This window comes from Marmota marmota, unplaced genomic scaffold (genome assembly GCF_001458135.2).
Source record: "Marmota marmota marmota unplaced genomic scaffold, marMar, whole genome shotgun sequence".
Taxonomy (NCBI): Eukaryota; Metazoa; Chordata; class Mammalia; order Rodentia; family Sciuridae; genus Marmota; species Marmota marmota.
This window is the reverse complement of record NW_025999913.1, coordinates 10,919,870-10,946,350: the sequence shown is the minus strand read 5'-3', so window position 1 is coordinate 10,946,350 and position 26,481 is coordinate 10,919,870. Positions and strand designations below refer to the sequence as shown.

The following is a 26,481-nucleotide window of genomic DNA, read 5'->3' as shown; positions in this document are numbered from 1 at the left end:
GGAATGTAATTTTTCTTATGTTTATCTGAAGTTCTAACAGGGGGCTGCTGCCTCCCTATGCAATGGGGGGTGGGCCCTCCCTGGCAGACCCTTAGAAGACCAGATGCTGGGGCCCCAGCGCTGGGGAATGGCCAGGAACCACCTGCCAGAAGTTTCTTCTCTGTTCACAGCACCCTGCAAACTGGCTGTATGTAATCCCATGGAGCTCCCAATTTTTTTTTGGGGGGGGGTACCAGGGATTGAACTCAGAGGCACTCGACCACTGAGCCACATCCCCAGCCCTATTTTGTATTTTATTTAGAGACAGGGTCTCACTGAGTTGCTTAGTGCTTCGCTTTTGCTGAGGCTGGCTTTGAACTTGAAACCCTCCTGCCTCAGCCTCCAGAGCTGCTGGGATCACAGGTGTGCACCACAGTGCCCGGTCCAGAATGTTTTGTTGTTCAGTTTTTCATTCAACTTTATTCATTCCCTTGTCACTCCCTCATATTTCAAGTTACTTATTGATTGCTTACCAGGTGCCAGGAGGTATTGTATATCTGGAGCTGACTGAATTCAGTAAAAGTCTCAGTCACCATGATAGCAGTGGAGGAGTTAGAAATGAACACATTTATACTTTAAAGTCAGGAAATGATAAATGCTATGAAGAAAAACAAAGCAAAATCAGGGCAGGGTTTCCCTGCTGCTTGGGATACAGTGTAAGAAGCCAATATGGTGCCTCAGGGTTCAGGGCATAGAGGAATCTCTAAATAATTAATTAATTATCTACCTGATTGAATGGACCTGGAGTTGAGGCTCTCTGGGTCCTTCCCTGGAAGCAAGCTTGTTCAGTTCAGGGCAGACTAAGCAAGAACTCTTTGGCTTCCAAACAAGGGGTTAAGGCTGGGTGCAGAGGTGTATGCTCGTAATCCCAGTGGTTTGAGAGGCTGAGGCAGGAGGATTGTGAGTTCAAAGCCAGCCTCAGCAATTTATCAAGGCCCTAAGCAACTCAGTGAGACTCTGTCTCTTAATAAAATATAGAAAAGGGCTGGGGATTTGGCTCAGTGATTAAGCACCCCTAGGTTCAATCCCCAATACCAAAAAAGAAAAAAAAAGGTGGTGTTGGTGGTGGTTAAAAAAAGCCTTATTCCTTAAAACAGAAAGGGAAAAAAAAAGCAAAATAATAAGTATATATAATATGAGCTTGCCTTTTAATTCTTTGCACATACATCGACAGCTTTATGAATGGTTTATGAACGGAGAGGTGGTCCTGAGGGTTCAGTTGCCCCTGTGGCCAATGAGCGTCTTTTCCTCATGAGCCTGACCCGCTGTCTTTCCTGCGCTGGGGGCTGGGTGGGGAAGGCCATCAGAGACAGGGACTGGAGGCTCCAGTATGTCCCATACAAGCGGTGACCTACATGTTTATGTGGAGATTAGGAGTAGAATGAGTTGTCACAGAAAATATGTGCTTTGTGTGTTTTGAAGATAAGTATATTTTTTTTATTGCTTATTAGGGTTGGGCTCCCACACATCTGTCGGGCCGGTATGTCAGATTCGTTTGTCCTTTCCAGCCCAACTGCCTCAATTAATCTTTCTCTGTTCACTCTGCGCTACAGTCTGGCTCTAAGTCAGACTGCTAGGCCCTCCGGCCATGCGATGCCTACTGAGGAAACCTTGAATTTTCAAGCTGATTCCAGGGTTTGGATCCTGTTCCAGAACATCGCCTTTGGCAAATCCAAGAACTGGACTCATCTCAGCGCACTTTTGAAATGTGGAAGTGGGGGGCTATGTCCCACTCACCCTTTCTTGCACTCTATCCTGGTGTTTCCTGACTCTCCACTGTCCCCACAAGAATTGAATAATTCCCTTTCATGATGCCCACATAAGACCTTCATACAGAGGTGGCAGCATCTGTGATTCAATATTAATTTTACCTCAACTGCTTGGTGACCCACTCACCAGAGGCCGACTTTCCCCACCAGCCATGTAGCTTTTAGAGCCCGGGGCCAGGCTCTGTTCAGGTACCTCTCTTCAGCACTCAGTATTTTTCCTGGAACACTTTTGGTGCTCCTGGTGAGATGCCATGAAGGGACTTATTCTTTAAACACGGCTATGGATTAGACATGAGGCGACCCTAAAAGCTCAAGTGTGAGATAGTCCAACAAAGTTCAGAGGTGAAATGATATGGGTTTGAGAGCCTTAACCTAACCAGTGCGTTAGTCCACTGGTGGGTTAACTGGGTGGAGGCAGGTAGGGTGTGCCACAGGGTGTGTGCCTTTGGAGTTTATATTCATTCCTGGTGAGCAGATCTCTCTCTCTCTCTCTCTCTCTCTCTCTCTCTCTCTCTCTCTCTCTCTCCTTCCTAGTTGCCATGTCTGGAGCTGTTTTCCTCTACCCTGCACTTCTGCCTTGATGTTTGCCTCGCCTCTAGCTCAGAGCAATGGAGTTCGTTGTCTATGGACGGAGACCTTTGAAATCGTGAGCCCCAAATAAGCTTTTCCTCCTCTGGGTTGTTCTTGCCAGGTTTTTGGTCACAGTAACGAAAAGCTGACTCAAACAAGCACTAAATAAAATACTTAATGATTTTTAATCAGATCTCATCTGACTCATATGGTTCTGTTAAGACAAGCAGGATCCAACCCCCATGTCTAAGAAAATCCAAACGATGGTAAATTTAGTATCAAGGAAAAAAAAAAGCTGTTATTGACGGTGTTTTTCCCTAAAGAGTGAGTTTTAATAGCATCGTTCGGTTTTAATAGCAGAATCTTTGGAAACCTGAGTGTCCCCTGATTGTAAATTTGAGAAGTATTATCTTCAAGAAAATGTGTTCCAAAGTAAATAGTATTCTGACCTTCAAAATAATAATAAAAACAATGCTGACATCTGTGGTTCATGTTGTTACTAACACGGGACTATCATAACCATCTTATTATTTGATCCTAAAAGGAATAGTCAGAGATAATTATTACAATTACAGTCATTTAAAAAGTGAGGGAAGTGAATGAATTAGATCGTTCCAACCCACATATCTAGCAGTTAGAGGACTGGGGGAATGAACCAGGCCTGCCTTCAAAAACCCCACATGCTGTTGTCAAGGACAGAGAGAGGTGAGGGGTGGCACTGATGGGGACATGGAGGTGTCTTGGGGTCACCCTCCCAAGTGGGTGACCTTTAGAGCATTTCAATAGTCCTCATGAGGCCGTCAGAGGATCTACAGGCCGGCGATGGCCGGTGGAGAGCAAGGCTGGGCCAGGAGGTGGGGATTTCATGTCCTCCTAGATCTTGCCTTCGGTGTAATTCAATCTATACTTGTCACCCCATGTCCTTGCAGATATATGGCCTCTGATGGGCCCCAGTGATAAGCCCGAGGCCAGGGAAGGGGAGGAATCAGGCCAGCCGCCTACACCCTCCTGAGGCTGGCTGGCTCTTCTGCCTTCAGCTGCCTGTGGCCGTTTATTCCACTTCCCTCCGTGAAGATTTTTCAGTGACTAGAACCAGGCTCATCTCCCCAATGAGCTCAAGCTAAGAATAAACTGAACAGTCATTGAAAACAGCTGCCGTAGGATGCTAACAGCCACAGGCCCATCGTAGCCCCGTCCTGACTCGGGGGCCAGATGCATCTCAGGTCTCAGATTTAACTGCCCACCTAATGGCCCCATCCCCCAGGGGGGTCACTCTCGGCATTGCTCAATCAGGTGTCTTATGATTTCTGCAGCCATAGGATGGCGAGGTGCACAGAATGAGGTAGAGTCTATAAATAGGCTCCCATCAGTTCAGGTCGAGTCTTGACACCGGTGAGTTATGCAACGACTCCTGGTTTGGAGGCTTCTTGGATTTCAGACTTGTGGGTAAGAATAATGGGCTCTTCTCCTCTTTGTGCCACTGCCAGCTCATTTTTTTTTTTTTTCTTATTACTCAACTGGACTTGACAATGGCCAGCACTGGAGCCTTTAGAAAGACCTTCTGCGATATCATCATCCCCTGGAGGCCTCTGGACGTGAGCAGGCCTGGTGCGTGGGCCTGAAGAGTTACCTTTAAATATTAACCGTAAAGTGGGTGTATGGAAGCTTGGCACTTTCCAAACCATGGCTGAAGTGTTTTAGACTTGAGAGGGCTAGAGGGAATCTCTGTGTGAGGCTGTTACAGAGTGACTGTCCATTCTCAGTAAGGGACAGCCAAGGGACAGGAGAGTGCAGTATTGGCTTTGTGCTTGCAAGTATCTTTTTTTTTTTTTTGGCTACCAGGGATTGAACTCAGGGGCACTCAACCACTGAGCCATATCCCCAGCCCTATTTTGTATTTTGTTTAGACACAGGGCCTCACTGAGTTGCTTAGTGCCTTACTTTTGCTGAAGCTGGTTTTGAACTTGTGATCCTCTGGCCTCAGCCTCCTGAGCCACTGGGATCATGTGCTAGGCAAGCGGGGCCCTGGGGATGCACCACCATGCCCGGCTCCTGGAAATAGTTGTTTTAGCAGGTGACAGAGGGCTGGGATTATAAAACTGAGGTTTGGGGTCTGAATGAAAAGTCACTGCAAGTTGTTGAGGCAGATTGACAGGAGGAAGCTGGTGCCGGGGTGCAAATACACTGCTCCCTGCTGAATAGACCAGCCTCGCCCACACTGGGAGCTCAGCTCTGTCTGTCCTTTTCCCAGATGCCCTTCCTGGTCTCCTTCCTGGGGAACATCCCCACTCATCTTTTAGGACCCAGTGCAAATATCACCTGCTTTACAGGAGCTTCCCCTGCCCTCCCTAGGGAGCATCAACTGCTCTCTGCTCTGTGGCCCACAAGCCTTTGAAGGCCCCTGACAGCATTTTCCCTCATTCCAAGGTCTCCCAAGACCAGTAGGAAGCTGTTTTGTTTTTGCTTTTTGGTGCTGAGACTGGAACCCAGGGCCTCATCCATGCCAGTGTGAGCTCTACACCCCAAGTTTCCTGTCCCTTCCCCCGCCCCCTGCCTTTTTGGACTGACATCTGGCCCAATGCTTGGACCACCAGAACACTAGCAAGGCTGGGGTGAAGCTCTATGGTAGAGCACCTGCTAGTGTGTGCAAGGTTCTGAGTTTGATCCCCAACACCACCAAAATGGGAAAAAAAAATACTAACTAATGTAATTATTAGTTAAAAAACACTTATCTGTCTTCTACCATTTATTAATATTTTCTGAGTACATAAATAAATTTTTATATTTATTTTTTAGTTATACACAACACTTTTTATTTTTGTCTATTTATTTTTATGTGCTGCTGAGAACCGAACCCAGGGCCCCGCACATGCTAGGCGAGCGCTCTACCCCTGAGCCACAACCCCAGCCCCAGCACCCTGCTTTTTAATTCTTATTTTTGTGCTGCTGGTTATCAAATCCAAGGCTTTGCACATGCCAGCCAAGTGCTGTGTCACTGAGCGAGACCAAAGGCCCTCCATTAGAATTGGTCAAATCTGTATCATTGGAATGATAAATTTTAGTTGGACCAAGTTTGGAACACAGGAGTTATCACTATCCCCCAGTAAACCATGGACCTATTTGAAAATATGACTCATTAAAATGTTGAGATAGAAGTTGTGAGGTTTTGTAGTGAGTGGAATTGTATTCCCCCCCAAAAGAAATGTCCAAGTTCTCACCTCTGGTACCTGTGAATGTGGCCTTGTTTGGAAAAAGGGTCTTTGCGGATGTAACTGAGGTAAGGATCCTAAGATGAGATCACCCTGGATTGGGTGGGCCCTAAATCCAATGAAAGAAGTCCTTATAATACACCAAAAAGAAGACACAGAGACATGAAGGGAGAAAAGCACGGGTAAACAGAGGAGGAGTTTAGAGAGATACAGCTGCGAACCTCGAACACCGACAATTGCTGAGAGCCACCAAAAGTTAGAAGAGAGGCGTGGAGTGGATTCTTCATCAAAAGCTCCAGGAGGAACCAACTGTGCTGTCACCTTGATTCTGGACTTAGTAGCCTCTGGAACTGTGAGAAGAAATGCCAAGTTCATGGTAATTTGTATGGAACAATAGGATATCAATACAGATGACATGATGGTTTCAAACATCGGCATTTCATGACCAGTGGAGATGTTGATAAAAATGTAGCATGAAGGTTAGGAGCTCAGGGCTGAAATTCAACAGCCCGGGTATGGTCCCAACTCTGCGTCAGCTTCCTCATCTGCAAAACGAGGTGAAGTAATATTAGTACCTACCTGCTACAGGCTGCAGGTTGTGTCCCCCCAGAACTCATAAATTGAAATCCTAACCCCTGATATGATGGTATTAGGTGGCAGAGTGTTTGATAGCTGCTTAGGTCCCAAGGGCAGAGTCCTTTTGAGTTGGGTTCATGCCTTTTTAAAAGAGACCTCACCTGGGTGTGGTTTTGAGGCCTGTAATCCCAATGGCTCGGGAGGGTGAGATAGGAGGATTGAGGGTTCAAAGACAGCCGCAGTGAAAGCCAGGCTCTAAACAACTCAGTGAGACCTTGTCTCTAGATAAAATACAAAATAGGGCTGGAGATGTGACTCAGTGGTTGAGTAACCCTGAGTTCAATCTTCAGTAGCAAAAAAAAAAAAAAAGCCCTCAGTACTGAATCTGGTGGCACATACTTGTAATCCCAGCAACCCAGGAGGCTGAGGCAGGAGGATTGCAGGTTCCAGGCCTGGTGGGCAACTTAGCAAGACCGTCTCCAAATAAACAATAAAAAGGACTGGGGATGCAGCTCAGTGGTAGAGCACCCCTGGGATCAATTCCCAGTTCAGGGTGGGGAGCCCTGAGGGGACTTGCTTGCCCCTTCCACCATTGAAGACATGGCCACAGGAGCCATCAAAGAAGCAGAAAGCCACGGCCAACACCAAATCTACTGGTGCCTCCATCTTGGACTTCCCAGTCTCCAGAACTATGAGCAATGCATTTCTGTTGTTTATGAACACTTCAGTCTATCCTAATTTGTTAGAGCAGCATATAGACTAACATGGCAACCTTATAAAGGAGACCCAGGAGAGTTCCATTACCCCTTCTACCTGAGGTTATGGCAAGACATGAACCAGATACTGAATCTGCCACTTAATTTTGGATTTAAAATCTTCAGAATTTAATGAAAAAAAAAATTTGTGGCTTAATCCACCCAGTCTAGGATATTTTTGTTATACAGTAGCCTGCAAGATCTAAGATACTACCATGTAAGTGTCAGGGGCAGGGAGGTGGTGAAGATGGTAGATACAAAGTATACACTGTGTACAATTAGTATACACAGAGGAGACACTCAATAACATTATTAGTCAATTTTTGTTAGATGGAGACAGGAGAAGAGTTTACTGGCCTGCAGATGTTACCAGGACCACCAGGGTATTTGTCTTTGAAAGTGGTATGCAAGCTAAGCATAGTGGTACATGCCTATTATATCAACGAGTCAGGAGGCTGAGCCAGGAGGATAGCAAGTTTGAGGCCTGTCTCAGCAACTTAGCAAGAACCTGTCTGAAAGATAGAAAGGTAGATAGACAGAGCAAGCAAGCTGGGGATGCGGCTCAATGGTAAAGGGACTGTGCATAAGGCCCTTGGTTCAATACCTGGTACCAAAACAGAACCAAAAATCAAAAAAACCAAAAATCAAAACAACAACCAACCCACCAACCAAACCAAAAAACCAAAAAGAAAGAAAATGATATTTAACACTTAAGCTGTTCAGAATTCAGAGAAGCTTGCCTTTCTTTTTAGTTCCTCGGGTGTGTAAAACCTGCTTCCTTTGTGCCATGTATTGGTATGAATTTGCAGGCATCATTAAGCTATTAGAATAATTCAATTTTAGAGCTCATCAGTCATCAAGTACCATTATTATTATTATTATTATTTTTTAAATGGTGCTGGGGATTGAACCTGGGCTGTGTACATGGGTCTATCACTGAGCCACACCCTTGCCTAAGGATGATATTTTCAACATTGGACACTTGGAGCCTTGTGGCACCTTAAATCTACTAATGGGAATCCTCAAACTCTTTTCAATATTCGACAGAAATCTAATGGAAACTGTACACCATTTATCTGTGGGGAGAAGACAGGGGGTCACTGAAATGGGAAGTTTTTGTTTTTTTTGTTCTTAGTGGTATGATATTTCCTATGTGTGATAACATTGGTTATCTCACAGAAATATGTAGTTTATTTCAGAAAAAAATTTATAAAACAAAGGGAACACAGGTAAATTAATAAAAGAGTCTTTCCAAAGCGTTCCAACCATTTAATGTTTGGATGTTTGGTCATGGTCTTTTTAGGAGCAAATAGAGGCCCAGAGGGGTTCAATAAATTGTCTACGGTCAGTTATTTAGAGCCAAAATCATTATAGAGATTTTGACTCTTAACCCAGAACTTTTTCCCCAACAAACCTCCTCTGAGGATTCTCAGGTGTTTGGTCACTGTTACTATTCACACATGTGTTTAGGTGACTGGCCAGCCCCTGCCACTTCGTCCTCAGAGTTCACAGCCAGGTGGGGACATGCTCATAAGACTCCTTGGGCAGCAAGTCACAGAAGCCCAGCTCCAGGGGGAGGTGGGTCTGTGGCGAAGATCTCAAGGGCCTCATGGCCTCCCCTTTGGGGCATCAGAACCAGCTACTCCCCGCCAGGAGCCTCCTCTCTTCCTCGCCACTTGACTCTTTATGTTTCAGCCTTTTTCTTTCCTCTCTCTTTCCCCAAAATTGACTTCTTCTAGCTCCCGAGTCCACAAGGGGAAATACACAGCTGATGTCTGCTCCAAGGCCACTGCAGAGCAGGGGAACATTTTATGATGGACGTGAGTCAGTCAGCTCTCCAGCACTGTGACAATATACCTGAGAGAATCAGTTTACAAGGGGGAAGAGTTTCTCCTGGCTCCTGGTTTCGGAGCTTGCAGCCCATGGTTGGTTGGCCCCTTTGCCCTGGGACCTGTGGTGGCATCGTGCATCATGGTGGGGAGCCCATGTCGGAGCAAAGCTGTTCACCTCATGGCGGCCCCTAAGGGAAGAGAGGAAGGGCGGGCTCCCAATATTCCCTTCAAGCACCCCTGCAGTGACTTATGCTCCTCCCACCAGGCCCCACCTCCTAGAGAGCCCCCACTTCCTGTAGTATCACAGGCTGGTGGCCAGGCATTTAACACATCGGCCTTTGGAAGACACTTGCAAAAAGTAGTAGGAGATAGACACATGGAGGGCCATTTATAGACCCAGAGAGGAGCATTAAACTTTTGCACTGAGACCTGAAATATGAGTCAGGGAAGATGAAGGTCACCAGCAAGGACAGAGAGGGCCTTTCAGGGGTGGCTTTTCTGGAATTCCAGAGGAACAAGAGGGCTGGACAGAGATGCACATAGGGCGAGTGGGCCTGAGGCTGGAGGGGTGGACGGGGCCTGGATCACTAGGGCCTATGGGCCATTTTTTATGGTACTAGGGATAGAACCCAGGAGCTTGTGCGAGCTGGTCAAGCGCTACACCACTGAACCACACCCTCCAGTCCCCTATTTGGTAAAGGATATCACTAAGTTGCCCAGCCTGGCTTCAAACTTGGGATCCTCCTGCCTCAGCCTCCAGAGTAGCTGTGATTACGGGTGAATGCCATTGTGCCATTGCGAACGACGAGGATCTTTTAGAAGAGATAAGGGAGAAATCGGTCAAAAATTTCAACCTCTCAAGTCTGTCTAGTTCCTTGAAAGCTCTTATTGTCCGTGTTTGGCAACGTCTGTGCAAAAATATGAAAACTGAACTGCTCTGGGAGGAGTAAGGAGCTGATCATGGGGGAGGGCGGGGGTCCTTGGTTCTCCATAAAGACATCGGAAGGGAGAGCCCGTGGCCTTTATCTCCACTTTTATTTCTTCAAATCAGGGCTAATGGATCACTGTGTCATTTTGGTGGAAGAATTCAAATTTGGATTCTGAAACTAGGTTTCAGAATATTATAATGGGCTGGGGATGTGGCTGGGTGGCAGAGCAGCTACCTAGCATGTGCCAGGCCCTGGGTTCAATCTCTAGCACCACCACCACCCGCAACAACCACCAAAAAGGAGACGATTTTAATGACATTAAAATGAATGACGTCATTCTTTCTGAACCAAAGGTTAAAGAACCAAAGAAAGAGTCATATAAACACTTCTTCCTCTTTCCCCTGTATGTGTAACTAATTAACACAAACTTGGTGGCTTTAAACAACAGAAAATCATTTCCTCACCGTTCTGGAAGCCAGAAGGGCAAAATCAAGGTGTCATGGGACCGTGCTCCCTGAAGGGTTCTTTCTCACCTCATCCAGATTTTGGTGACTGTGAGTGTTCCCTGGCTTGTGGCTACGTCACTCCAGTCTCTGCCTCCACCTTCGCCTGTCCTTCTCCGCCTACATGGTCTCTTCTCCGGTCTCTTACAAGGACACTTGTTTTCTGTATTCAGAGTTCAGCCAGATGACCCCGGATGATCTCATCTTCAACCCAGTTACATGTGGCGAAGATGCTTTTCCCAAGGTCACGTTCACACATGATTATTCGATGTGGGCCTATCTTTAAGAGGGACACCTTATAACCCACCACGGTGTGTAAGACACTAACCCTGCACTTTCCAGGGTCTTCTCTGGTCATGTAGTAAGAGCAAGGAGATGTGACCGTGTTCTGGGTGTGGGTGATGGATGTCAAGGGGTCTGCATTCAGAAGCAGGGAGATGGCTGTTTGGAAGGAATTGGCTTTCTCTCAACAGCATTTGACGGAGGTGCTATATAGTTTGGACCTTAAATGTCTCCCAAACTCAATGTGTTAAAGTCTGAGTGTTAGGGTCTGTAAACAAGTCAAGATGGCGCCTGGCATTTTGCCAGAGGGAGTGGTTTGTGAGGTGGCGCAAGCGAGCCATTAAGTGTGGAGATTCCTTATTGGTTGACTGCTGTATCTAGTTTATGTTAATTAAGATAAGCTGTGTGGAATGTATATATACCCCTCCTGTCCTACAATAAACGGCTCCCACTCCTGCTGTATCAATGTACACAAGTTGATCGTCACCCCCCCGGTTAGTTTGCTGCAGCCGGACTGCGGCAGCTGAGCCCCGGCTTGCTGCTATTGGGAGATTATGGGAACTTTCAGAGGTGGGGCCTAGTGGGAAGGGGTCCCTAGGTCATTAGAGCATGGGGCCCTGGTCTCCTCTTCCTTCTTTTTGCATCCTGGCCATGAAGTGAGTGGATTTTTACTTCACAATGAGCTCTCCACCATAATGTTCAGCCTTACCCCAGGTCCAAGGCACCAGGGCCAATTCATCATGCACTGAAACCTCTGAAAATGTCTTTATAAACCTTTTGTCTTTGTAAGTTTATTATCTCAGGATGGCAAGTTCAAAGCCTTAGTAACTTCAACGAGACCCTAGGTAACTTAGCCAGACCCTGTCTCAACATAAAAAATAAAAAGGGCTGGGGATGTGGTTCAGTGGTTAAGCACCCCTGGGTTCAATCCTGATACCAAAAAAGAAAAAAAAAAAAAAAGACAAGGCAAGTTCAAGTTCTGTAGGGCAACCCCAGCACCACCACCACCACCAAGAAAAAAAAAAGTAGTGCAGAGGATGTAGCTCAGTGGTAGAGAGCTTAGAGCTTGCGTAGTGTTATGGTTTAGATACGAGGTGTCTCCCTAAAGCTCACGTGTGAGTCAAGGCAAAAGGGTTTAGAGGTGAAATGATTGGGTTATGAGAGTTTACCCTCATCAGTGTGTTAATCCACTGACAGGGATTAACTGGGTGGTAACTGTGGGCAGAGAGGTGGTGGCGGGAGGAGGTGGCCACTGGGCATCTTTGGGTTTATATTTTGTCCTTTTGAGCAGAGCTCTCTCTCTCTCTTCCCGGTGCCATGTCTCCAGCTGCCTTCCCTGGCCACATGCTTCTGCCAGGATGTTCTGCCTCACATCAGAAGGAATGGAGGGGACCATCTATGGACTGAACCCTCAGACACCATGAGCCCCAAATTAACTTTTCCTCCTTAAAATTGTTCTTGTGAAGTCTTTTGGTCCCAGCAGTGAAAAAGTTGACTGATATACTCAGGGCCCCTGGGTTTGATCCTCTTCAGAGAGAGAGAGAGAGAAAGAGAGAGAGTTAGTTCTATGAAATCCTTTCAGATATTTTTGTTTATGTCAGCATATTTAAAATATATTTCTCTAATAAATGAGATCAGAACATAACATTCCACTTTGTGATAATATTGTGACTTCTCGAGATGCCAAGAACATACTTGTATGTTAAATTTATAGCTCCTATTCCCATATTAATCTCTGGTTTCTGTTTCACCTAACAGCTGTATATACCAATAATTTTTAAACCAATCTCTTACATGTTACACATTAAGTTTTTTTCAAACTTTTGCTGCTTTTAAAGCAAGCTGCAGAGCTGGGCGCTGTGGCACGCTCCTATAATCCCAGCTACTCAGAAGGCTAAGGTGGGAGGATCACAAGTTTGAGGCCAGAATGGGCAACTTAAGGAGAGCCTTTCTCCAAATAAGGAAAAGGGCTGTGGATGTAGCTTGGACTGAGCCTGTCCCTGGGAGGCTGTTCAGGTCCTGGCCCCTTCCTGTCTGTCTTGTTCAGCTTCCTGGCTGCCAGGAACTGAGCAGCCTTCCTCCACCACCACCCCTCCACCATGGTGCCCTGAGCAATGGAATCAGCTGCCCATGGACTGAACTCTGAAACCGTGAGCTCAGATAAAACATTTTCTCCTCTGAGCTGTTCTTGTCAGGTATTTTGGTCACAGCAATGAAAAGTTGACTAACGCAGAGCCGGACCAGAGAGTAGTATGGCCAAGGTGTTAATATTTGGGGCTGATCTGGGGCTCAGAAGGGGGATAAGGAGGAGGAGAGGTGGTATACTGTGTACCCATGGCTTCTCCTAACAGGAGTCCTCTTTATTGCTGGCTGTTTTGTTTCTTTTGCCCATTGGGCTCATCTATAAGTTGCATAATGTGATTGGACCAGCCAGTCATAGGCTAGAGTCCCTTGCTGTGGAGTAAACCTTGCTGGTGACCAGCCTTTGAACATTTGCCTTCATAAGCTCCAGTCGGCATGGTTGACCCTCCTGGATACCATGTTGCCCAGCACATTAACTTAGTTTTGATGTTGAGGATTGAATCCAGGGCCTCTTATGTGTCAAGTGCATGCCCTACAGGTGAGCTATGCCCACAGCCCCCAAGCACGTTAAGTTTTGTGTGGGGAACTTCTGGAGTCGCTAGGATGTGGCAGACAAGCAGACACTTGGAAGTGTGGGGAGATTTCTGATGGGTTCTCTGAATTCCCTGCCCAGGACAGGAAAGCAGTTAGGAAGAACTGAAAAAATCCACCCAACTGGTGGCCCGGATCTGAAACAGGGTGTAGTCGTGGGAATGGAGGATAGGAAGGGGATAATAAAAATGATCGCAAACGTTGATTGAGTGGTTTTGATGTGCTGGGCCGTTCGCAGCACTTGACATGTAGAGTTAAACCAAGTGATAAATCAATACCCCATAAAACACAATTGGCCATTGGCAATTATCCCCGTCCTCTTTCTGCTCCTGTGCTCACGAGGGAGCTGAATACAATTCTGTTCTTTTCGAGAGGAAGGTCCTTTGTGATCCACAGTCCTGAGGTCTACCTTTGTCCTTGTCCCTCCCTTTTCCTGGCCCTTCCCTTACCACTTCTCCCCAACTGTTAAAATCAGGTTTCCTGCTACCCCATCGGCTGCATCCACACTGGGTCACCCCACCTCCGTCCTGTCCCTTCCTCACCCAGGGAACAGGAGAGAGGCAGAGAGGGCACGAAGCACCTTTATCTTCTCTTTTGTGCTTTTTATGATAACACAGGCCCACGGAAAGTACTGTTTTTGATTAACCTTGTCACAGCCTAACCCCCCTCCCCCCCTTTTTTTTGGAGACTGGGTCTCACAGTATTGCTCAGGCTGGCCCTGAACTTCTGGCCTTGAGCAAGTCTCCTGCCTCAGTCTCCTGCCTCAGTCTCTTGAGTAGCTGGGACCGCAGGGCACCTTTGAGCCCAGCCCATCTCACACGTGACACTGCTGAACTTTCTGGATCCTACTTCTGTGAGCTTATGGAGGGATTGTAGAGTCTTTATTCACTTATGCTTATAGCAATACCCGAGATAGAACCTCGGTCTCTCCCCACTTTACAGATGAGTGAAGAGAAGCAAAGAGATGATAGGAATGAGATCAAGCTTTCTCAGCAAATAGGGGCACGGCTGGTGTTCTAGCTGGATGGGCCACTTCTAGAGCTCCACCACAGAGGCACAGGTCGTCCCTGACACACCGATTACCCTGGTAATCTTTGGACCTCTGCTTCTCTCCTTGCCATCACACTTATTTGTTTATTTTTGGTGCTGGGGATGGAACTCAGGGGGCCTCTACCACTGAGGTACACCCCCAACCCTTTCATTTTTATGTCGAGACAGGATCTCACTAAGTTGTGGAGGCTGGCCTTGAACTTGCGACCCTCCTGCCTTAGCCTCCCTGATCTCAGGCTCATCACATTTTTTTTTTCTTTTAAGCCAAGGAATGGTGCCTATTTCTCAGCCCACTTTTATTTTCTCCCATTCTATTCCCACGTCTCTTGTTCTATTTCCTTTTCCTTGGCGGCCTAGATTGGATGCTCCATCATGTCTACCATTCCCGGTATTAGTTTTCCGGCTGGAGGTTTACAGACCCTCACGACGTCTCAATCACTGCGTACTATTATCTCTCTGATGCTCCCTTCTTTCAGTCATCTCACGTTTTTTACAGTGAATTCATTGAACAGAGAGCACCCTCCGGACGGAGCAGGGGCGAGACACCGGGAGGAGATGGTGAATTCCGCTGTGCGTGTGCGCGGGAGGCCTTCGGAGAACAACGTGCTCGTGTTTTGGAATCGCGTGTTGAAGTGTTCCAGGGTGAAGTGTCACCATGTCTGTGGTTTACTTTAAAGTGGTTGAATAAAGAGGAAATTACAGATGAAGAGAATCTGAAAAATGTAAAGAGCCGTGGAATCTCAGTTGGGGAAACGGAGGTTCATTGTAGTGCTCTTTCTGCTTTTTTAATATCTGAAAGGCTTCCAAACGAAAAGCAGAAATTTAAAGGAGCCTTCTTCTCGCGCACATAAATGGACAATTTCTGCCACTTGTCACACAGAGAAGATAACGCTCAAAATAAATATCGTGAAATGAAACGGTCTTTACCTTCTAGCTAGGTATTGTCGCCTGATCAAAGCCCCATACCTATTCGTTTTGCAAATAAAGGGGATTAGTAAGTATTAGAAAGATGTTAAAGAAATCAAACCCCAGCCCAGCAATCGCTCCCTGAATGATTAAAAGAGAACAGAAGAGGAAATAACTCTGCTTAGTGTCTTTGTGCCTCTTACACCCCCACGGGCATTCACAGGACAGCGGGTGGAGTGCTGGCCACTCCCCGTCCCCCCCCTTTTCCTTTCTGTTACATTAGCCCTCTAAAGTCCCCCTCCCGGTCAGTCCCACTGCTCAGGGCTACTCTGTTTTGGCACTCAAAGGCACACACGTATTCATCAGGGTTGGATGCAGGAATCAGAAGCCATTCTAGGGAGTTCCAGCATTGGGAACTTAATGCAGGAGTTAGATATAAAGTTGTGAGGTTGTGAAGCAGTGGAAGCCAGGACACCACTGGACTTTAGGCAAGATGTGTGTGTGTGTGTGAGTGTGTGTTGCACATGCTGAAGGAGCACGGCACCGCTGAGCCACACCCCCAGCCTGGACTTTCGGGCTCCGGGTCACACTTGGAATTCAGCTGGAAGGAACCACTACCTGAGTTTCCATGTCCACCCTGCCTCACAGCAGCAAGCTGATGTCCAGATGGTGGGAAGTGCTACAAACCCTGGATATGAGTTTGCTTGTCCACTGTCCAGGCTCCCAAAGAAGACGGCCTCCGCTTCCCTCCACCTTTCCCATGTCACACGAGGGCATCTCACTGGTAGAGCTTTCAGAACACCCCTGATCCTGTTGTGAGGATCTGAGAAATGCAACTTAGTATTCTAGTCTCTCTCATATGGATGCGGGTGGGGGCCGGGGCGGACACAAGGAGTTGGGGACAGACGTCCAGTGCAAACAACACATAAGGTGGGGGTCAAGAGTTACCTTGTATTCATGGTCCCAGGAAACTGTGCCTGGTGGTGTGCACCTGAAATCCCAGTTACATGGGAGGCTGAGGCAGGAGGATCACAAGTTCAAGGTCAGCCTGGGCAACTTAGTGTAATCCTGTCTCAAAAGAAAAAATAAAAAGTGTTGGGGATGTGGTGAAATACTTGCCTAGCATGCGCCAAGTCCTGGGTTCTATCCCCAATATTGTGGGAAAAAAAATCATGGCTTCCCCCATGTTAGCCAGATCCTCAGTGCTGCCAGGTCATCTGAGGTCACAATCATACCCTACATCTGCCCTCTCAAAAATCTCTTCATATTAGCCTCATTAGACTGTGCATGTTTGGAGCACTTTTTTTTTTTTAAGCCAATGTTATTTTATTTTATTTTTGTTATGCTTTGAGCGTTCAATCCCTTTATCTAAATTCAGCCATCAAAATTTGGGGACATTGAATAATAAAGTCTAACACCACTACTTTACTACCAACAGCTAACACACAGAATGCATACTCCGTACGTTTAACCCATGACTGTATTTTCCCGCAGGGCTTGATTTGCAAATAAATTCAGAAAAAAAATTCCATGGAAAGCGTCCATTTTTTTGTAGTACATGGGAATGAACACATCTTCCTCTTTATCTATACAGAAAAAAAGCCGTAAGTTTGATGCAGTCTACTGCAAACAGTTGACGTAAATTTGGGGCCAATAGAATCATGACAGAAATAAAGGCAGAGGACTAGAAAGATAGTTCTGCAGAAAGTACTTCTAATACGATGCTTGTTTGCCCCTGGAAGAGATTTAACACAACTATGCCTTAAAACTCTCTCTCTCTCTCTTTTTATAGCCCTGGGGATTGAACCATTGAATCCAGGGGTGTTCTAACACTGAGGTACATGCCCATCCTTTTTAAATTTTTTAAATTTTGAGATAGATTCTCACTAAGTTGCCCAGGCTGGCCTTGAACTTGCAATCTTTCTACCTCAATCTCTCAAGTGGCTGGGATTACAGGTGTGTACCACCATGCCTGGCTAAAACTCAATTTTAATAATCTCAATTTCTTCATTCCCTAGCTTCCTTCTTTTTTCCTTTGTCTTTGGCTATGTGCTATAAGGGAGTTGCTATGATTTAGAGAATGGCCCATGGCGAGATCCGGAGGTTGTGGATCTAAGAGGTGGGTCCTAGTGGGAGGTCTTCTAATCATTCAGGATGTGCCCTCATGGGGGATTGTGGGACCCCAGTCTCCTCCTCTTTTTCTCTCCTGTGCTCTGGCTACAAGGTGAACAGCTTGTTCCACCCTGCGCTCCCCATGGTGTGCTGCCTTGCCACCACACCCCAGCAAAGGGGCCAATCCATCATGGACTGAAACCTCCAGAACTCTGAGAGCTGGAAACAAACCTTTTCTCTTATCATGTTGTTTTATCTCAGGTATTTATTACAGTAACAAAAAGCAAAGTAACATAGGAGTGTTTTTTTTTTTTTAAATACTTTTTAAACATTATCAATGGACCTTTATTTTATTTATTTATATATGGTTCTGTGAATTGAAACCAGTGCCTCACACATGCTAGGCAAGCGCTCTACCACTGAGCCACAACCCCAGCCTTATTTATTTATTAATTTTTAAATTTTTGAGACAGGGTCTCATTGTGACTATGTCACCGGGGCTGGCCTCAGATTCACGATTCTTCTGCCTCGGCCTCTGGAGTAGCTGGGACTGCAGGCCTGGTGACGTCACAGTATTTGACTTTTGTGCATGGGAATGCTGGGGGTGGAATCCAGGGCCTCGCTCATGCCAGGGGAGCGCTCCACCTCTGAGCTGCAACCCCAGCCCAGGGGTGGATTTTCTGAGAATTCTCTGAACTGAGCTAAGTCCCCACCTCCCTCCCTTCTTGCTGGGCCACAGCCCACCATCTAGTAGTGGAGGAAAGTCAAACAGACCGTGATTGAAGTGCCCATCCACTCCTCATCGACTCCATCCAAGGTTTTCCTTCACTCATCAGTGGCAGGATAAAAAATGAGGGTCAGTTATTCCATTTTGTGAGCACGCGTTCTTTCCTCTTTATGCTTGTTAACCTTGAGGATTATATGGTAATGTTGCCGAGTCACATCTTTGATGTTTCTTTCTCCGATATCTAATCCCTGTACTTAAGACTAATAACAATAAGAAAAATTCCTTCGGCTCTCGATGACCCTTCTGCTGTAAGTGCACTTGGCTATGGGGCTGCCCGCTTGACTCCGTGAGAGTCTGCCTGTCACTGCTGTCATGCCAAGCGCCAGAAATAGAAAACAAAATAATTGAGGTAAAGAACATTATCATTACCTATTAGAGTTAATGGAGAGAAGGCCGAGGAACTGGCAGATAGCACACCTTGAAAATCTAAGCCCGGGGAAGGAAATGGTAGTTTCTGGAAATGAGGCTCGGGGAACGGATGGAAGTGGCTGGAACGCGTCCCCCTCTGTGATCCGGAGATAGCTTACTTATGAAATTAAAGTGCCAGGAAGCAACAACCCTAAAATGTAACTAATGTCAGATAAGATGTAATCTAGGAAATTGTAATGCGCCCATCATGATGTAATGCCGTAATGGCCCTGGCTTTCAGGGCTGATAAGGAATATGGAAAAAGATGCCCGAGTCACAGAATGACAGTCTCCAGCTTTTGCGGCAGTGACCTGACCCAGGCTTCTGTATTCTTTTTTTTTTTTCCTTAATTATTTTTTAGTTATAGCTGGACACAGTACCTTTATTTTATTTATTTTTATGTGAGGCTAGAACCCAGGGGTTGTCCTTTAGCCCAGGTTATGGGTCAGTGTTCTCCGTGGGTGTGATGCTCAGAGGATTGCCTTGGGGCCCTGTAGCCCTCTTTAGAGACTTGTCAGAAAGTTAGCGTACCAGGGAGATGAGCAAAGAGCTCCCCTCAGCCTGGCTGCCATTCATCTGGGCCCTTCTCATTAACTTTCTCCCTCCAGTCAGTCCCATGTCGACAAGAAATGGAGCCATTTATTCAGGCCACAAGCATTTATTGAGCTCCTGTTATGTACCAGACTCTGTCGGTAAAGAGAAATCCCCTCTGCGCTGGGAGAGCTTATAGCCTAGGATGCATGAACTTGGATTTCTGAGAAGCGTCAAAAGACAAAACTGCAACAAGTTTGATTTAAGGATCTTCATTGGCTTTATTTTTGATTCCAGAATTGGGCAACACTTCATTCCATGGAACAGGGTGGGTGTTCTGATGAGCTGAGCCCAGGGGTTGGCTTTGTAGACAACAGCGGGCTAAAGAAAGCAGAAACAACCCACAGATTGTCCATTTTGTAGTCATTTTCTTCCTGAAGGTTAAAGCGGAGGGGACCTCCCTGTCTCATTGGCTAGATATGGCTTGTTTGGGAATCTAACTCTTATCTCTCTCCCGATTTCTTGGAAGGTCAGATAAACAACTCAGTTTGGACTTGGTCATGTAGAACTCCAGCATATTGTCTCCATGTTGGTTCGGCCTGTTGGGCCTAATGGCGAGCTCAGTCCTAAACAATAGCCTTCTCCAAATTTTATTTAATAAAAGTTAAGAGTCAGTGTCCATTAATGGGGAGTGTTAGGGAAAACAGAATAATTCAAAATTATTTTTACCAAGTCTGGGGATGTAGCTAGCTCAGTGGTAGAGTGCTAACCTAGCATATGTGAGGTGCTGGGTTTGATCTCCAGAACTAGAAAAGAATATTGTCACCACCAACCTCCTATGAGAATAATCATACATGTATTAAATTCATTCTGTGCTTGTAAAACTATATCTATTTCTACAAAATTTCAACAAAATTTCTTTGTGATGCTAAGGATTGAACTCATGGGCACCCTACCATTGAGCCACATTCCTAGCCCTTTATTATTATTATTATTTAAAATTTGAGACAGTGTATTGTTAAATTATCCATGCTGGCCTTGAACTTGGGAATCCTCCTGCTTGTCTGAAATTAAAAAAGGGTGGGGAATGTAGTTCACTTACAAGCACTCCTGGGTTCGATCCCCAGTATAAAAACAAAACAAAAAATCTAAAAAACCCCCCAAATCTCCCCCAAAACAACAACAAGCAAACAAACACAGAACAACAAAGTAAAACAAAAAACTAACATTTTCGCCTGGTTTCTGTAATCTCTTTAGGGGTCTCTCATGACACACATGTTTGGAAATAAAGATGCAGTTCCTGTATCTTATGTGTCTTTTCAGTGGCATGTGATTCATGCTGACTTAATGCCTGAGCACAGATTTTATTTACCCACTGTGCTGGGGCATCAGGGATGGACCCAGGGAGGGCTGGGTGAATAATATGATGGTACTGAAATGACACCTGTTCCCAAAGTTGGGCAGCCCAACTGTACTGCAGGAATCGAGGCGGCTCCTACATACCGAGGATTCTGACCACCTTTCCTTCATTTGGTCCTCCTGTGTATTGATACATATTTATATAATGCATGTTATTCAATCAGTATTTGTTGAACCGAATTATGTAAATGTGTGCTCACTCATGATATAAAAATGATACCGCCAAGCTAGCAGCCACCCATCACTCGGTCCATCTTATGTGCACCCCTCCTAAAGAATACCAAGGTGGGGTATCTGTCTATTGCTGGGGAAAAATATTTACATGCAGAGAACTTCATCTGTTTCGACACAGTGCAGGAGGTGTCCTCAGAAAGGTGTTTTGAAAAAGTGCAATGTCATCTGCCCTTGACCTTGTTCTGGGATCCCCAGAAAGCAGGGGAAATGTGACCTCGTGAATGCTGCTGGTGGCTCCTCCCTCAGGAAACAGGAGACACACTCCTCCCCTTTCCTCCCCGACTTTTCCTCTCCTTTCATCTCTTCATCTCCTCTTCCTCTTTCTTTTTTCCTTCTCATTTAAACACCTATCTCCTTGCCTTTTATAAAATAAGAACTTATTTGAGTTGCTGGTCAAGTTCAAGGGCAAACGTGTAGTCCTGTTGACAGGAGATGGCCATCTGATGATAACTGCCTCTCACCGCTCCCCCTAATATGTGGAATGAACGCTGGAGTAATGCAGGGGCTGAGGGAAAACGTCCCCTGCCCCTCTGTGACCCCTCTGGAGGGTCACTGGAACTAAGTAGACAGATGCACAGCAGAAAAGACACACAAATGTGTCAAGTGGACTGGGGAGGATTACAGGAGCGTCATCGCCGACCAACCCTCTGCAGTCGATGCATACACACCCTTCTTCATAGGCTCAGTGTGGAGGGTGGTAAATGATTAGCAGGGAGAATGAATGGACCTGGAGAATGAATTGACTTGTAACAGGTTATCTCTGGTGGGTCCAGTGTTCAGGTCGATAAGGGCATATCACTCCTTTCCTGTGCCTGCAGGACACAAAGGATGGACAGAGGAGGTGGGCAGTGGGTCAGAGAGACCTTGATTCCAAGACTCTCCTCTCTGCATGTCACAGCACCTTTCATGAGTTCCGACAGTATACACCTAACTTTCCCCTGAACTTCTGGGAAGATTATGTTTCTTTCAACCCATCCAGGCTGCTAAGTAAAGGAAGCCTCGATAGCTTTATTCTAGAAATTGTGAGCTACTTAAGAAGAAAAGAGTAGCTCAAGGGGCAAATCCTGGGGCAGACGCCCAGGAAAGGGGGAGGCCTACGATTTAAACAGGTTTTGCTCTTTCTCTCTGACATTCCCCCACTCCCCTTCCTCCCCCCCCCTTTTTTTTAAGAAGACTGCTGGGTGCTGTGGTGCATCTGTCACCCCAGCCACTTGGAAGGGCTGGGACAGGAGAATTCCAACTCTGAGGGCAGTCTAGGGAGACTCTGTTTCAAAATATAAAATCAATAGAACTGGGAGTGCAGCTCAGAGGTTGAGCGCATGCGCCAGGTCCTGGGTTCCCTCCCCAGTACCTAAACAAAGACAGATGCATGTCTTCGGACAGATTTAAGTTACTTTTCACTTATCTTGGGAAGCTGCATGGGTATTTCTCCTAATCAGGATTAGATTTTAGTAGCGGGGTACTTGTTACAAATGTGGATGCTCCCCATGTCCCCCACCCCACTCCTGTCCAGCTGCTGGGGCTTTTGAGAGGCAGAATAAATACAAATGTATGAGACAGGACGTCTTGGTCAATAAAGGACCTCAGGTTTTCTGGAACCTCAAGGGCTAGAGGCAGATGTCAGTGCATTTCTGCTGCAGGGAGCCCCATGGTCCCTGGGAAGGGCAGGCTCCCTCTGTTGGGTCCCAGCACCTGAAAAGGAAAAGCAGAGGGGGGTGTGGGGGGCGTGGGGTGGAGGTGGGTTGGGGTGGGTGATGGGGGGGGTAGGAGCTGGAGGCTAGGTTTACACTGCAACGAACCTTCCAATGAGACTCTTCCTGGTGGGCAGCTGAGCCTGTGAGATGAAGTGTCCATTTAAAACTAAACCAAACAGGGGGCTGGGGTTGTGGCTCAGTGGTAGAGTGCTTGCCTGGCATGTGTGAGGCACTGGATTTGATTCTCAGCACCACATATAAATAAATAAAAATAAATTTCTACTGACAACTAAAAGAAATATGTTAAAAAAAAAAAAGAACATTTCTGCTCTTCTGTGTGTGTCTAAAATGATCTGGAGCCCAGAGACTTCATGGTTTTATAGACTGCGAGCCAGACTGAGCATGGTGACACATGTCTATAATCTGGGAGGCTGAGGCAGGAGGATTACAAATTGGAGGCCAGATTGGGCCATTTAGTGAGACACTGTCTCAAAAAAATAAAAAGAAATGGGGATATAAGCCAGTGGTAAAGCACTCCTGGGTTCAATACCCACTACAAAAATAAACAAATAAATAAGAAGTAGAAGAAGAAAATTGCATTATTGTGCATGAGGCCATCACATGAATGAAAATGAGCACCCTGAAGGTTTATGTCTCCTCTGTGGTAAAGCAGAGGGCCGGAGGTGTAGTCAGTGAAGGTCCTTTGGTTATGCATACAAAGTCTCCCAGGTAACTGCCACCTGTTCTCTTCTTCCTATGACAAGATCTTCCCAGGCAGAAAGGGGGCTGGCTGTAGGACGTAAAAGCCTCTGCAGGTATCTTCTGGTTGCTACTACAGATAGACACCAATTTCTTTTTCTACAAAGGGGCAGTTTTCCAGAGCTATTCCTGTGTCTGCCAGAGGTCTGCAGTTTTTCTCAATGACCAGCTTGAAATATGCTAGGAGCTGGGAGTGAAGCTCAGTGGTGGGGTAGCTAGCGTGGCCTAGTGTGGCCGAGGCCCTGGGTCCCACCCCAACACTACAAAATTTGGGAATGGAGGGATGAGTCATGTCCTGGTGTAACCAGTGAGTTTGCACCTCGGTGCGTGCAGAGCTGGTAGGTACTGCCGGGTGAGGGGTGAGGAGCACACTGTCGAGGTCAGACATCCCGTGTGCCCAAAGTGGCAGGTGGGAACACCTCTGGGTGGAGAAGTGGGTATTTTCATGAGCAGTTTGCTCTAGGTCACCTAAAAAGAGCATCAGAGTGACTCAGGGATTTTGGCTGGCGGTTCTGGCGGGCCTGATCTGAAACATACACAAAACCAGCTTTGGAGGAGTGTTAAGTCATCCAAGGGGCACAGTGCTCATCCGCCACCCTGCAAGCCCAGGCGTACCTGCCTAGTGGTTAACAACAGGATACAAAAGCAGGAAACTAGTTTCTGTGTATTGTTGCAGTTTTATGTTTCTTATAGCTGATATTGTGTAAAACTGAAGTAATGCATATACTGTACTTAGGGACCAAATAAATGATATCTGTATATTTGTTTAAAAAAAAGAAAAAGAAAAAGAAAAACCAGACATTTTGGTTATGAGAATGATGATCAAAGTAATAATAATTCTCATTTGACAAATGCTCACCATGGATCTTGTACTCTACTTTGGATTAACTCACTGGTAAGGCATTTCTTATTTGTGGATGAGGACGTTGAAGGGCAGGGAGGTTGGCTCCATTGCTCAAGGTCATGCAGATAGGAAGTGTTGGAACCAGGGTTTGAACCCATTGGTCTGATTCTGGAGCCACACTGTCAGCTGTCCTGCAGCCCAGGGTCCAGTGGCACCCGGGGACTAACACTCACTGGGACACAAGTCAGATCTCAGTGGTCATCTTACCTTCAGTCCTTGCTTGCTTCCAAGTAGACAGCCGGCGCTTAATAAATGTTTGTTGGCTTAATCCATTGCTCAGGGGGACTGCTTTCCTGCTGGGGGCAAATGCAGTTGGGCCTGAGAGAGAAGATGATTTGGAGCAAACACCCAACGCCAGCACACACTGGAGGTTCCTAAGGGAAGAAGAAAACTGAATCACTGCGTGGTCTGGGCCCCACTAGGGCTTTCTCTTCCAGCGAGGAAACCATCCGAAATCAAATCAAGACCAGAAACGACCCGATGAACACAGAACCCAGCGAAGGAAATTGGATTTCCCAGAGGGTGTGTTTTGGCCCCGCGGTGCCCGCCCAGTGAGCCAGCCTCGTCGGTGGGAGCTGGTGCCGGCGGCTGGGTGTTTGTGTTGGCCCGCGCTCTGCTCTGGTCACCGCTGGGGAACACCCCTGTCCTGCCCTCAGGCTCCTGAGATCCCAGGGGAACTCCTGGCTTTCGGTTTGTTAGTCCTGACGGCACCCCCGCCCGGTTGCCACACTCTTCTCCCATTACAGTTCCCATGTCCACAGTTGGTTTTATGAGGATCAGCAGTCCTGCTCCTCAGGACAGAGGGTGGCTTGTCACCCCATCCTGCTTTAAAGGTGCTTCTTTTCAGTGAGTGGGTGCTGATTAGCCTTCACGGGGAGTTACCTCTCTGGCCCTTCGTTCTTACCTTTTCCTAAAGCTCAAAGGGCTGCTCTTTCTGTGAGACCATGGCTCTGGAAATAACTTAGGGTGAATGCCTCCTCTCTCCAAATATATATAGGGCTGGGGGCGGGGGGCGGCAGGGAAGCTCCATGGTACAGCACATGCTTAGCATGCATGAGCCCCGGCTTCAATTCCTAGCAACACACATGGGCGCTCTCTCATTAAATATATATATTTGTATAAAGTATTTTATATAATTTATATTTTATATATTATGTATATTATATATATTATGTATATTATATATATATATTTGGTACTGGGGATTGAACCCAGGGGCACTCTACCACTGAGCTACATGTCCAGCCCTTTTTTAAAATTTTGTTTTGAAATGACATTTCACTAAGTTACCAACACTGTCCTCAAACTTTCCACTCTCCTGCCTCAGCCTCCCAAGCACTGGGATTACAGGCATGTATGCCCGGCTAGATGTATATTTAATAATAAAACTTTTTATTTTGAGATCATTATAGATTCACATGCAGTTGTAAGAAATAATACAGAGGACTTAGTAAATATGATTTCATTCCTATTTTGTCTTGTCTTGGAATATAGTTTGGAAATAAAGTGATGATTAATTAAATAAAAGAAACAATACAGAGGTCCCTGTACTTACTGCCTAGTTTCTCCCAGTGGTAACACCTTGCAAAACTATTGAATAGCATCATAACCAGGAGAGACATTGATGGTGAAGATGGAGAATGTTGGTACCATCTCAAGAATCCCCGATTGCCCTTATTTAGAGTCACACCTGTTTCCTCTTGAACCCCAGCAACCATGAACACGTTCTCCATTTTCATAATTCTGTGATTTCAAGAATGGTGGTGCATGCCTGTAATCCCAGCGGCTCAGGAGACTAAGGCAGGAGGATTGTGAGCTCAAAACTAGCCTCAGCAACTTAGGGAGGCCCTAAACAATTTAGTGAGACCTTGTCCCAGAAGAAGAATAAAAAGGGCTGAGAATGTGGCTAGTGTTAAGCACCCCTGGGTTCAGTACCTGATACCGAGAGAGAGAGAGAGAGAGAGAGAGAGAGAGAGAGAGAGAGAGAGAGAGAGAGAACATCTTTGCATCTATATAAATTAGGGATAAATGAGGGAAAACATAATTTTCCTTTCTTCTCTCTCTTTCTTTCTTTCTAGTACTGGGAATTGAACTCAGGGGTGCTTTACCACTGAGCTACACTCCCAGCCCTTTTCATTTTTATTTTGAGACATGATTTCTCTAAGTTACTTAGGGTCTAACTAAATTGCTGAGGCTGGCCTTGAACTTGCGATCCTCCTGCCTTAGCTTCTGAGTTGCTGGGATTACAGGTGAGTTCCACAAAACCCAGCCATAGTTTTCTTTTTACACCTGTATTTGGTTTTGGTATTGGAATAATAATAGCATCATGAAATGGACTAGGAAGTGTTCCTTTCTATTCTACTTCTTGGAAAGATTATATACAATCAGTGTTAATTCTTCTTGAAATATTTTGTAGAATTCGCCAGTGAACTGCCCTGGGTCTGCCTGCTGTTCTCCCTCATATTTAAAGTACACCTTTAAAACTATTTTTTTTTTTTAAAGTTGCTGGGTGTGGTGGCACATGCCTGTAATCCCAGCAG

General features: G+C 46.1%; 1 long non-coding RNA gene across 3 annotated transcripts; it reads right to left on the bottom strand.

Moving 5' to 3' along the window:
- Positions 1 to 19,187: 19,187 nt before the first annotated feature.
- Positions 19,188 to 24,576, bottom strand: LOC125615545. 3 transcript variants are annotated; one of them, XR_007346153.1, is made up of 4 exons: positions 24,149 to 24,576; positions 22,167 to 22,276; positions 21,207 to 21,396; positions 19,188 to 19,312 (listed from the first exon to the last, which is right to left on the bottom strand). It is a non-coding gene; the product is annotated as an uncharacterized LOC125615545 (long non-coding RNA). The 3 variants fall into 3 exon arrangements; XR_007346154.1 differs by having other exon boundaries at positions 21,229 to 21,396; positions 24,149 to 24,575; XR_007346155.1 differs by having other exon boundaries at positions 21,253 to 21,396; positions 24,149 to 24,575.
- Between the last annotated feature and the right edge of the window lie 1,905 nt (positions 24,577 to 26,481).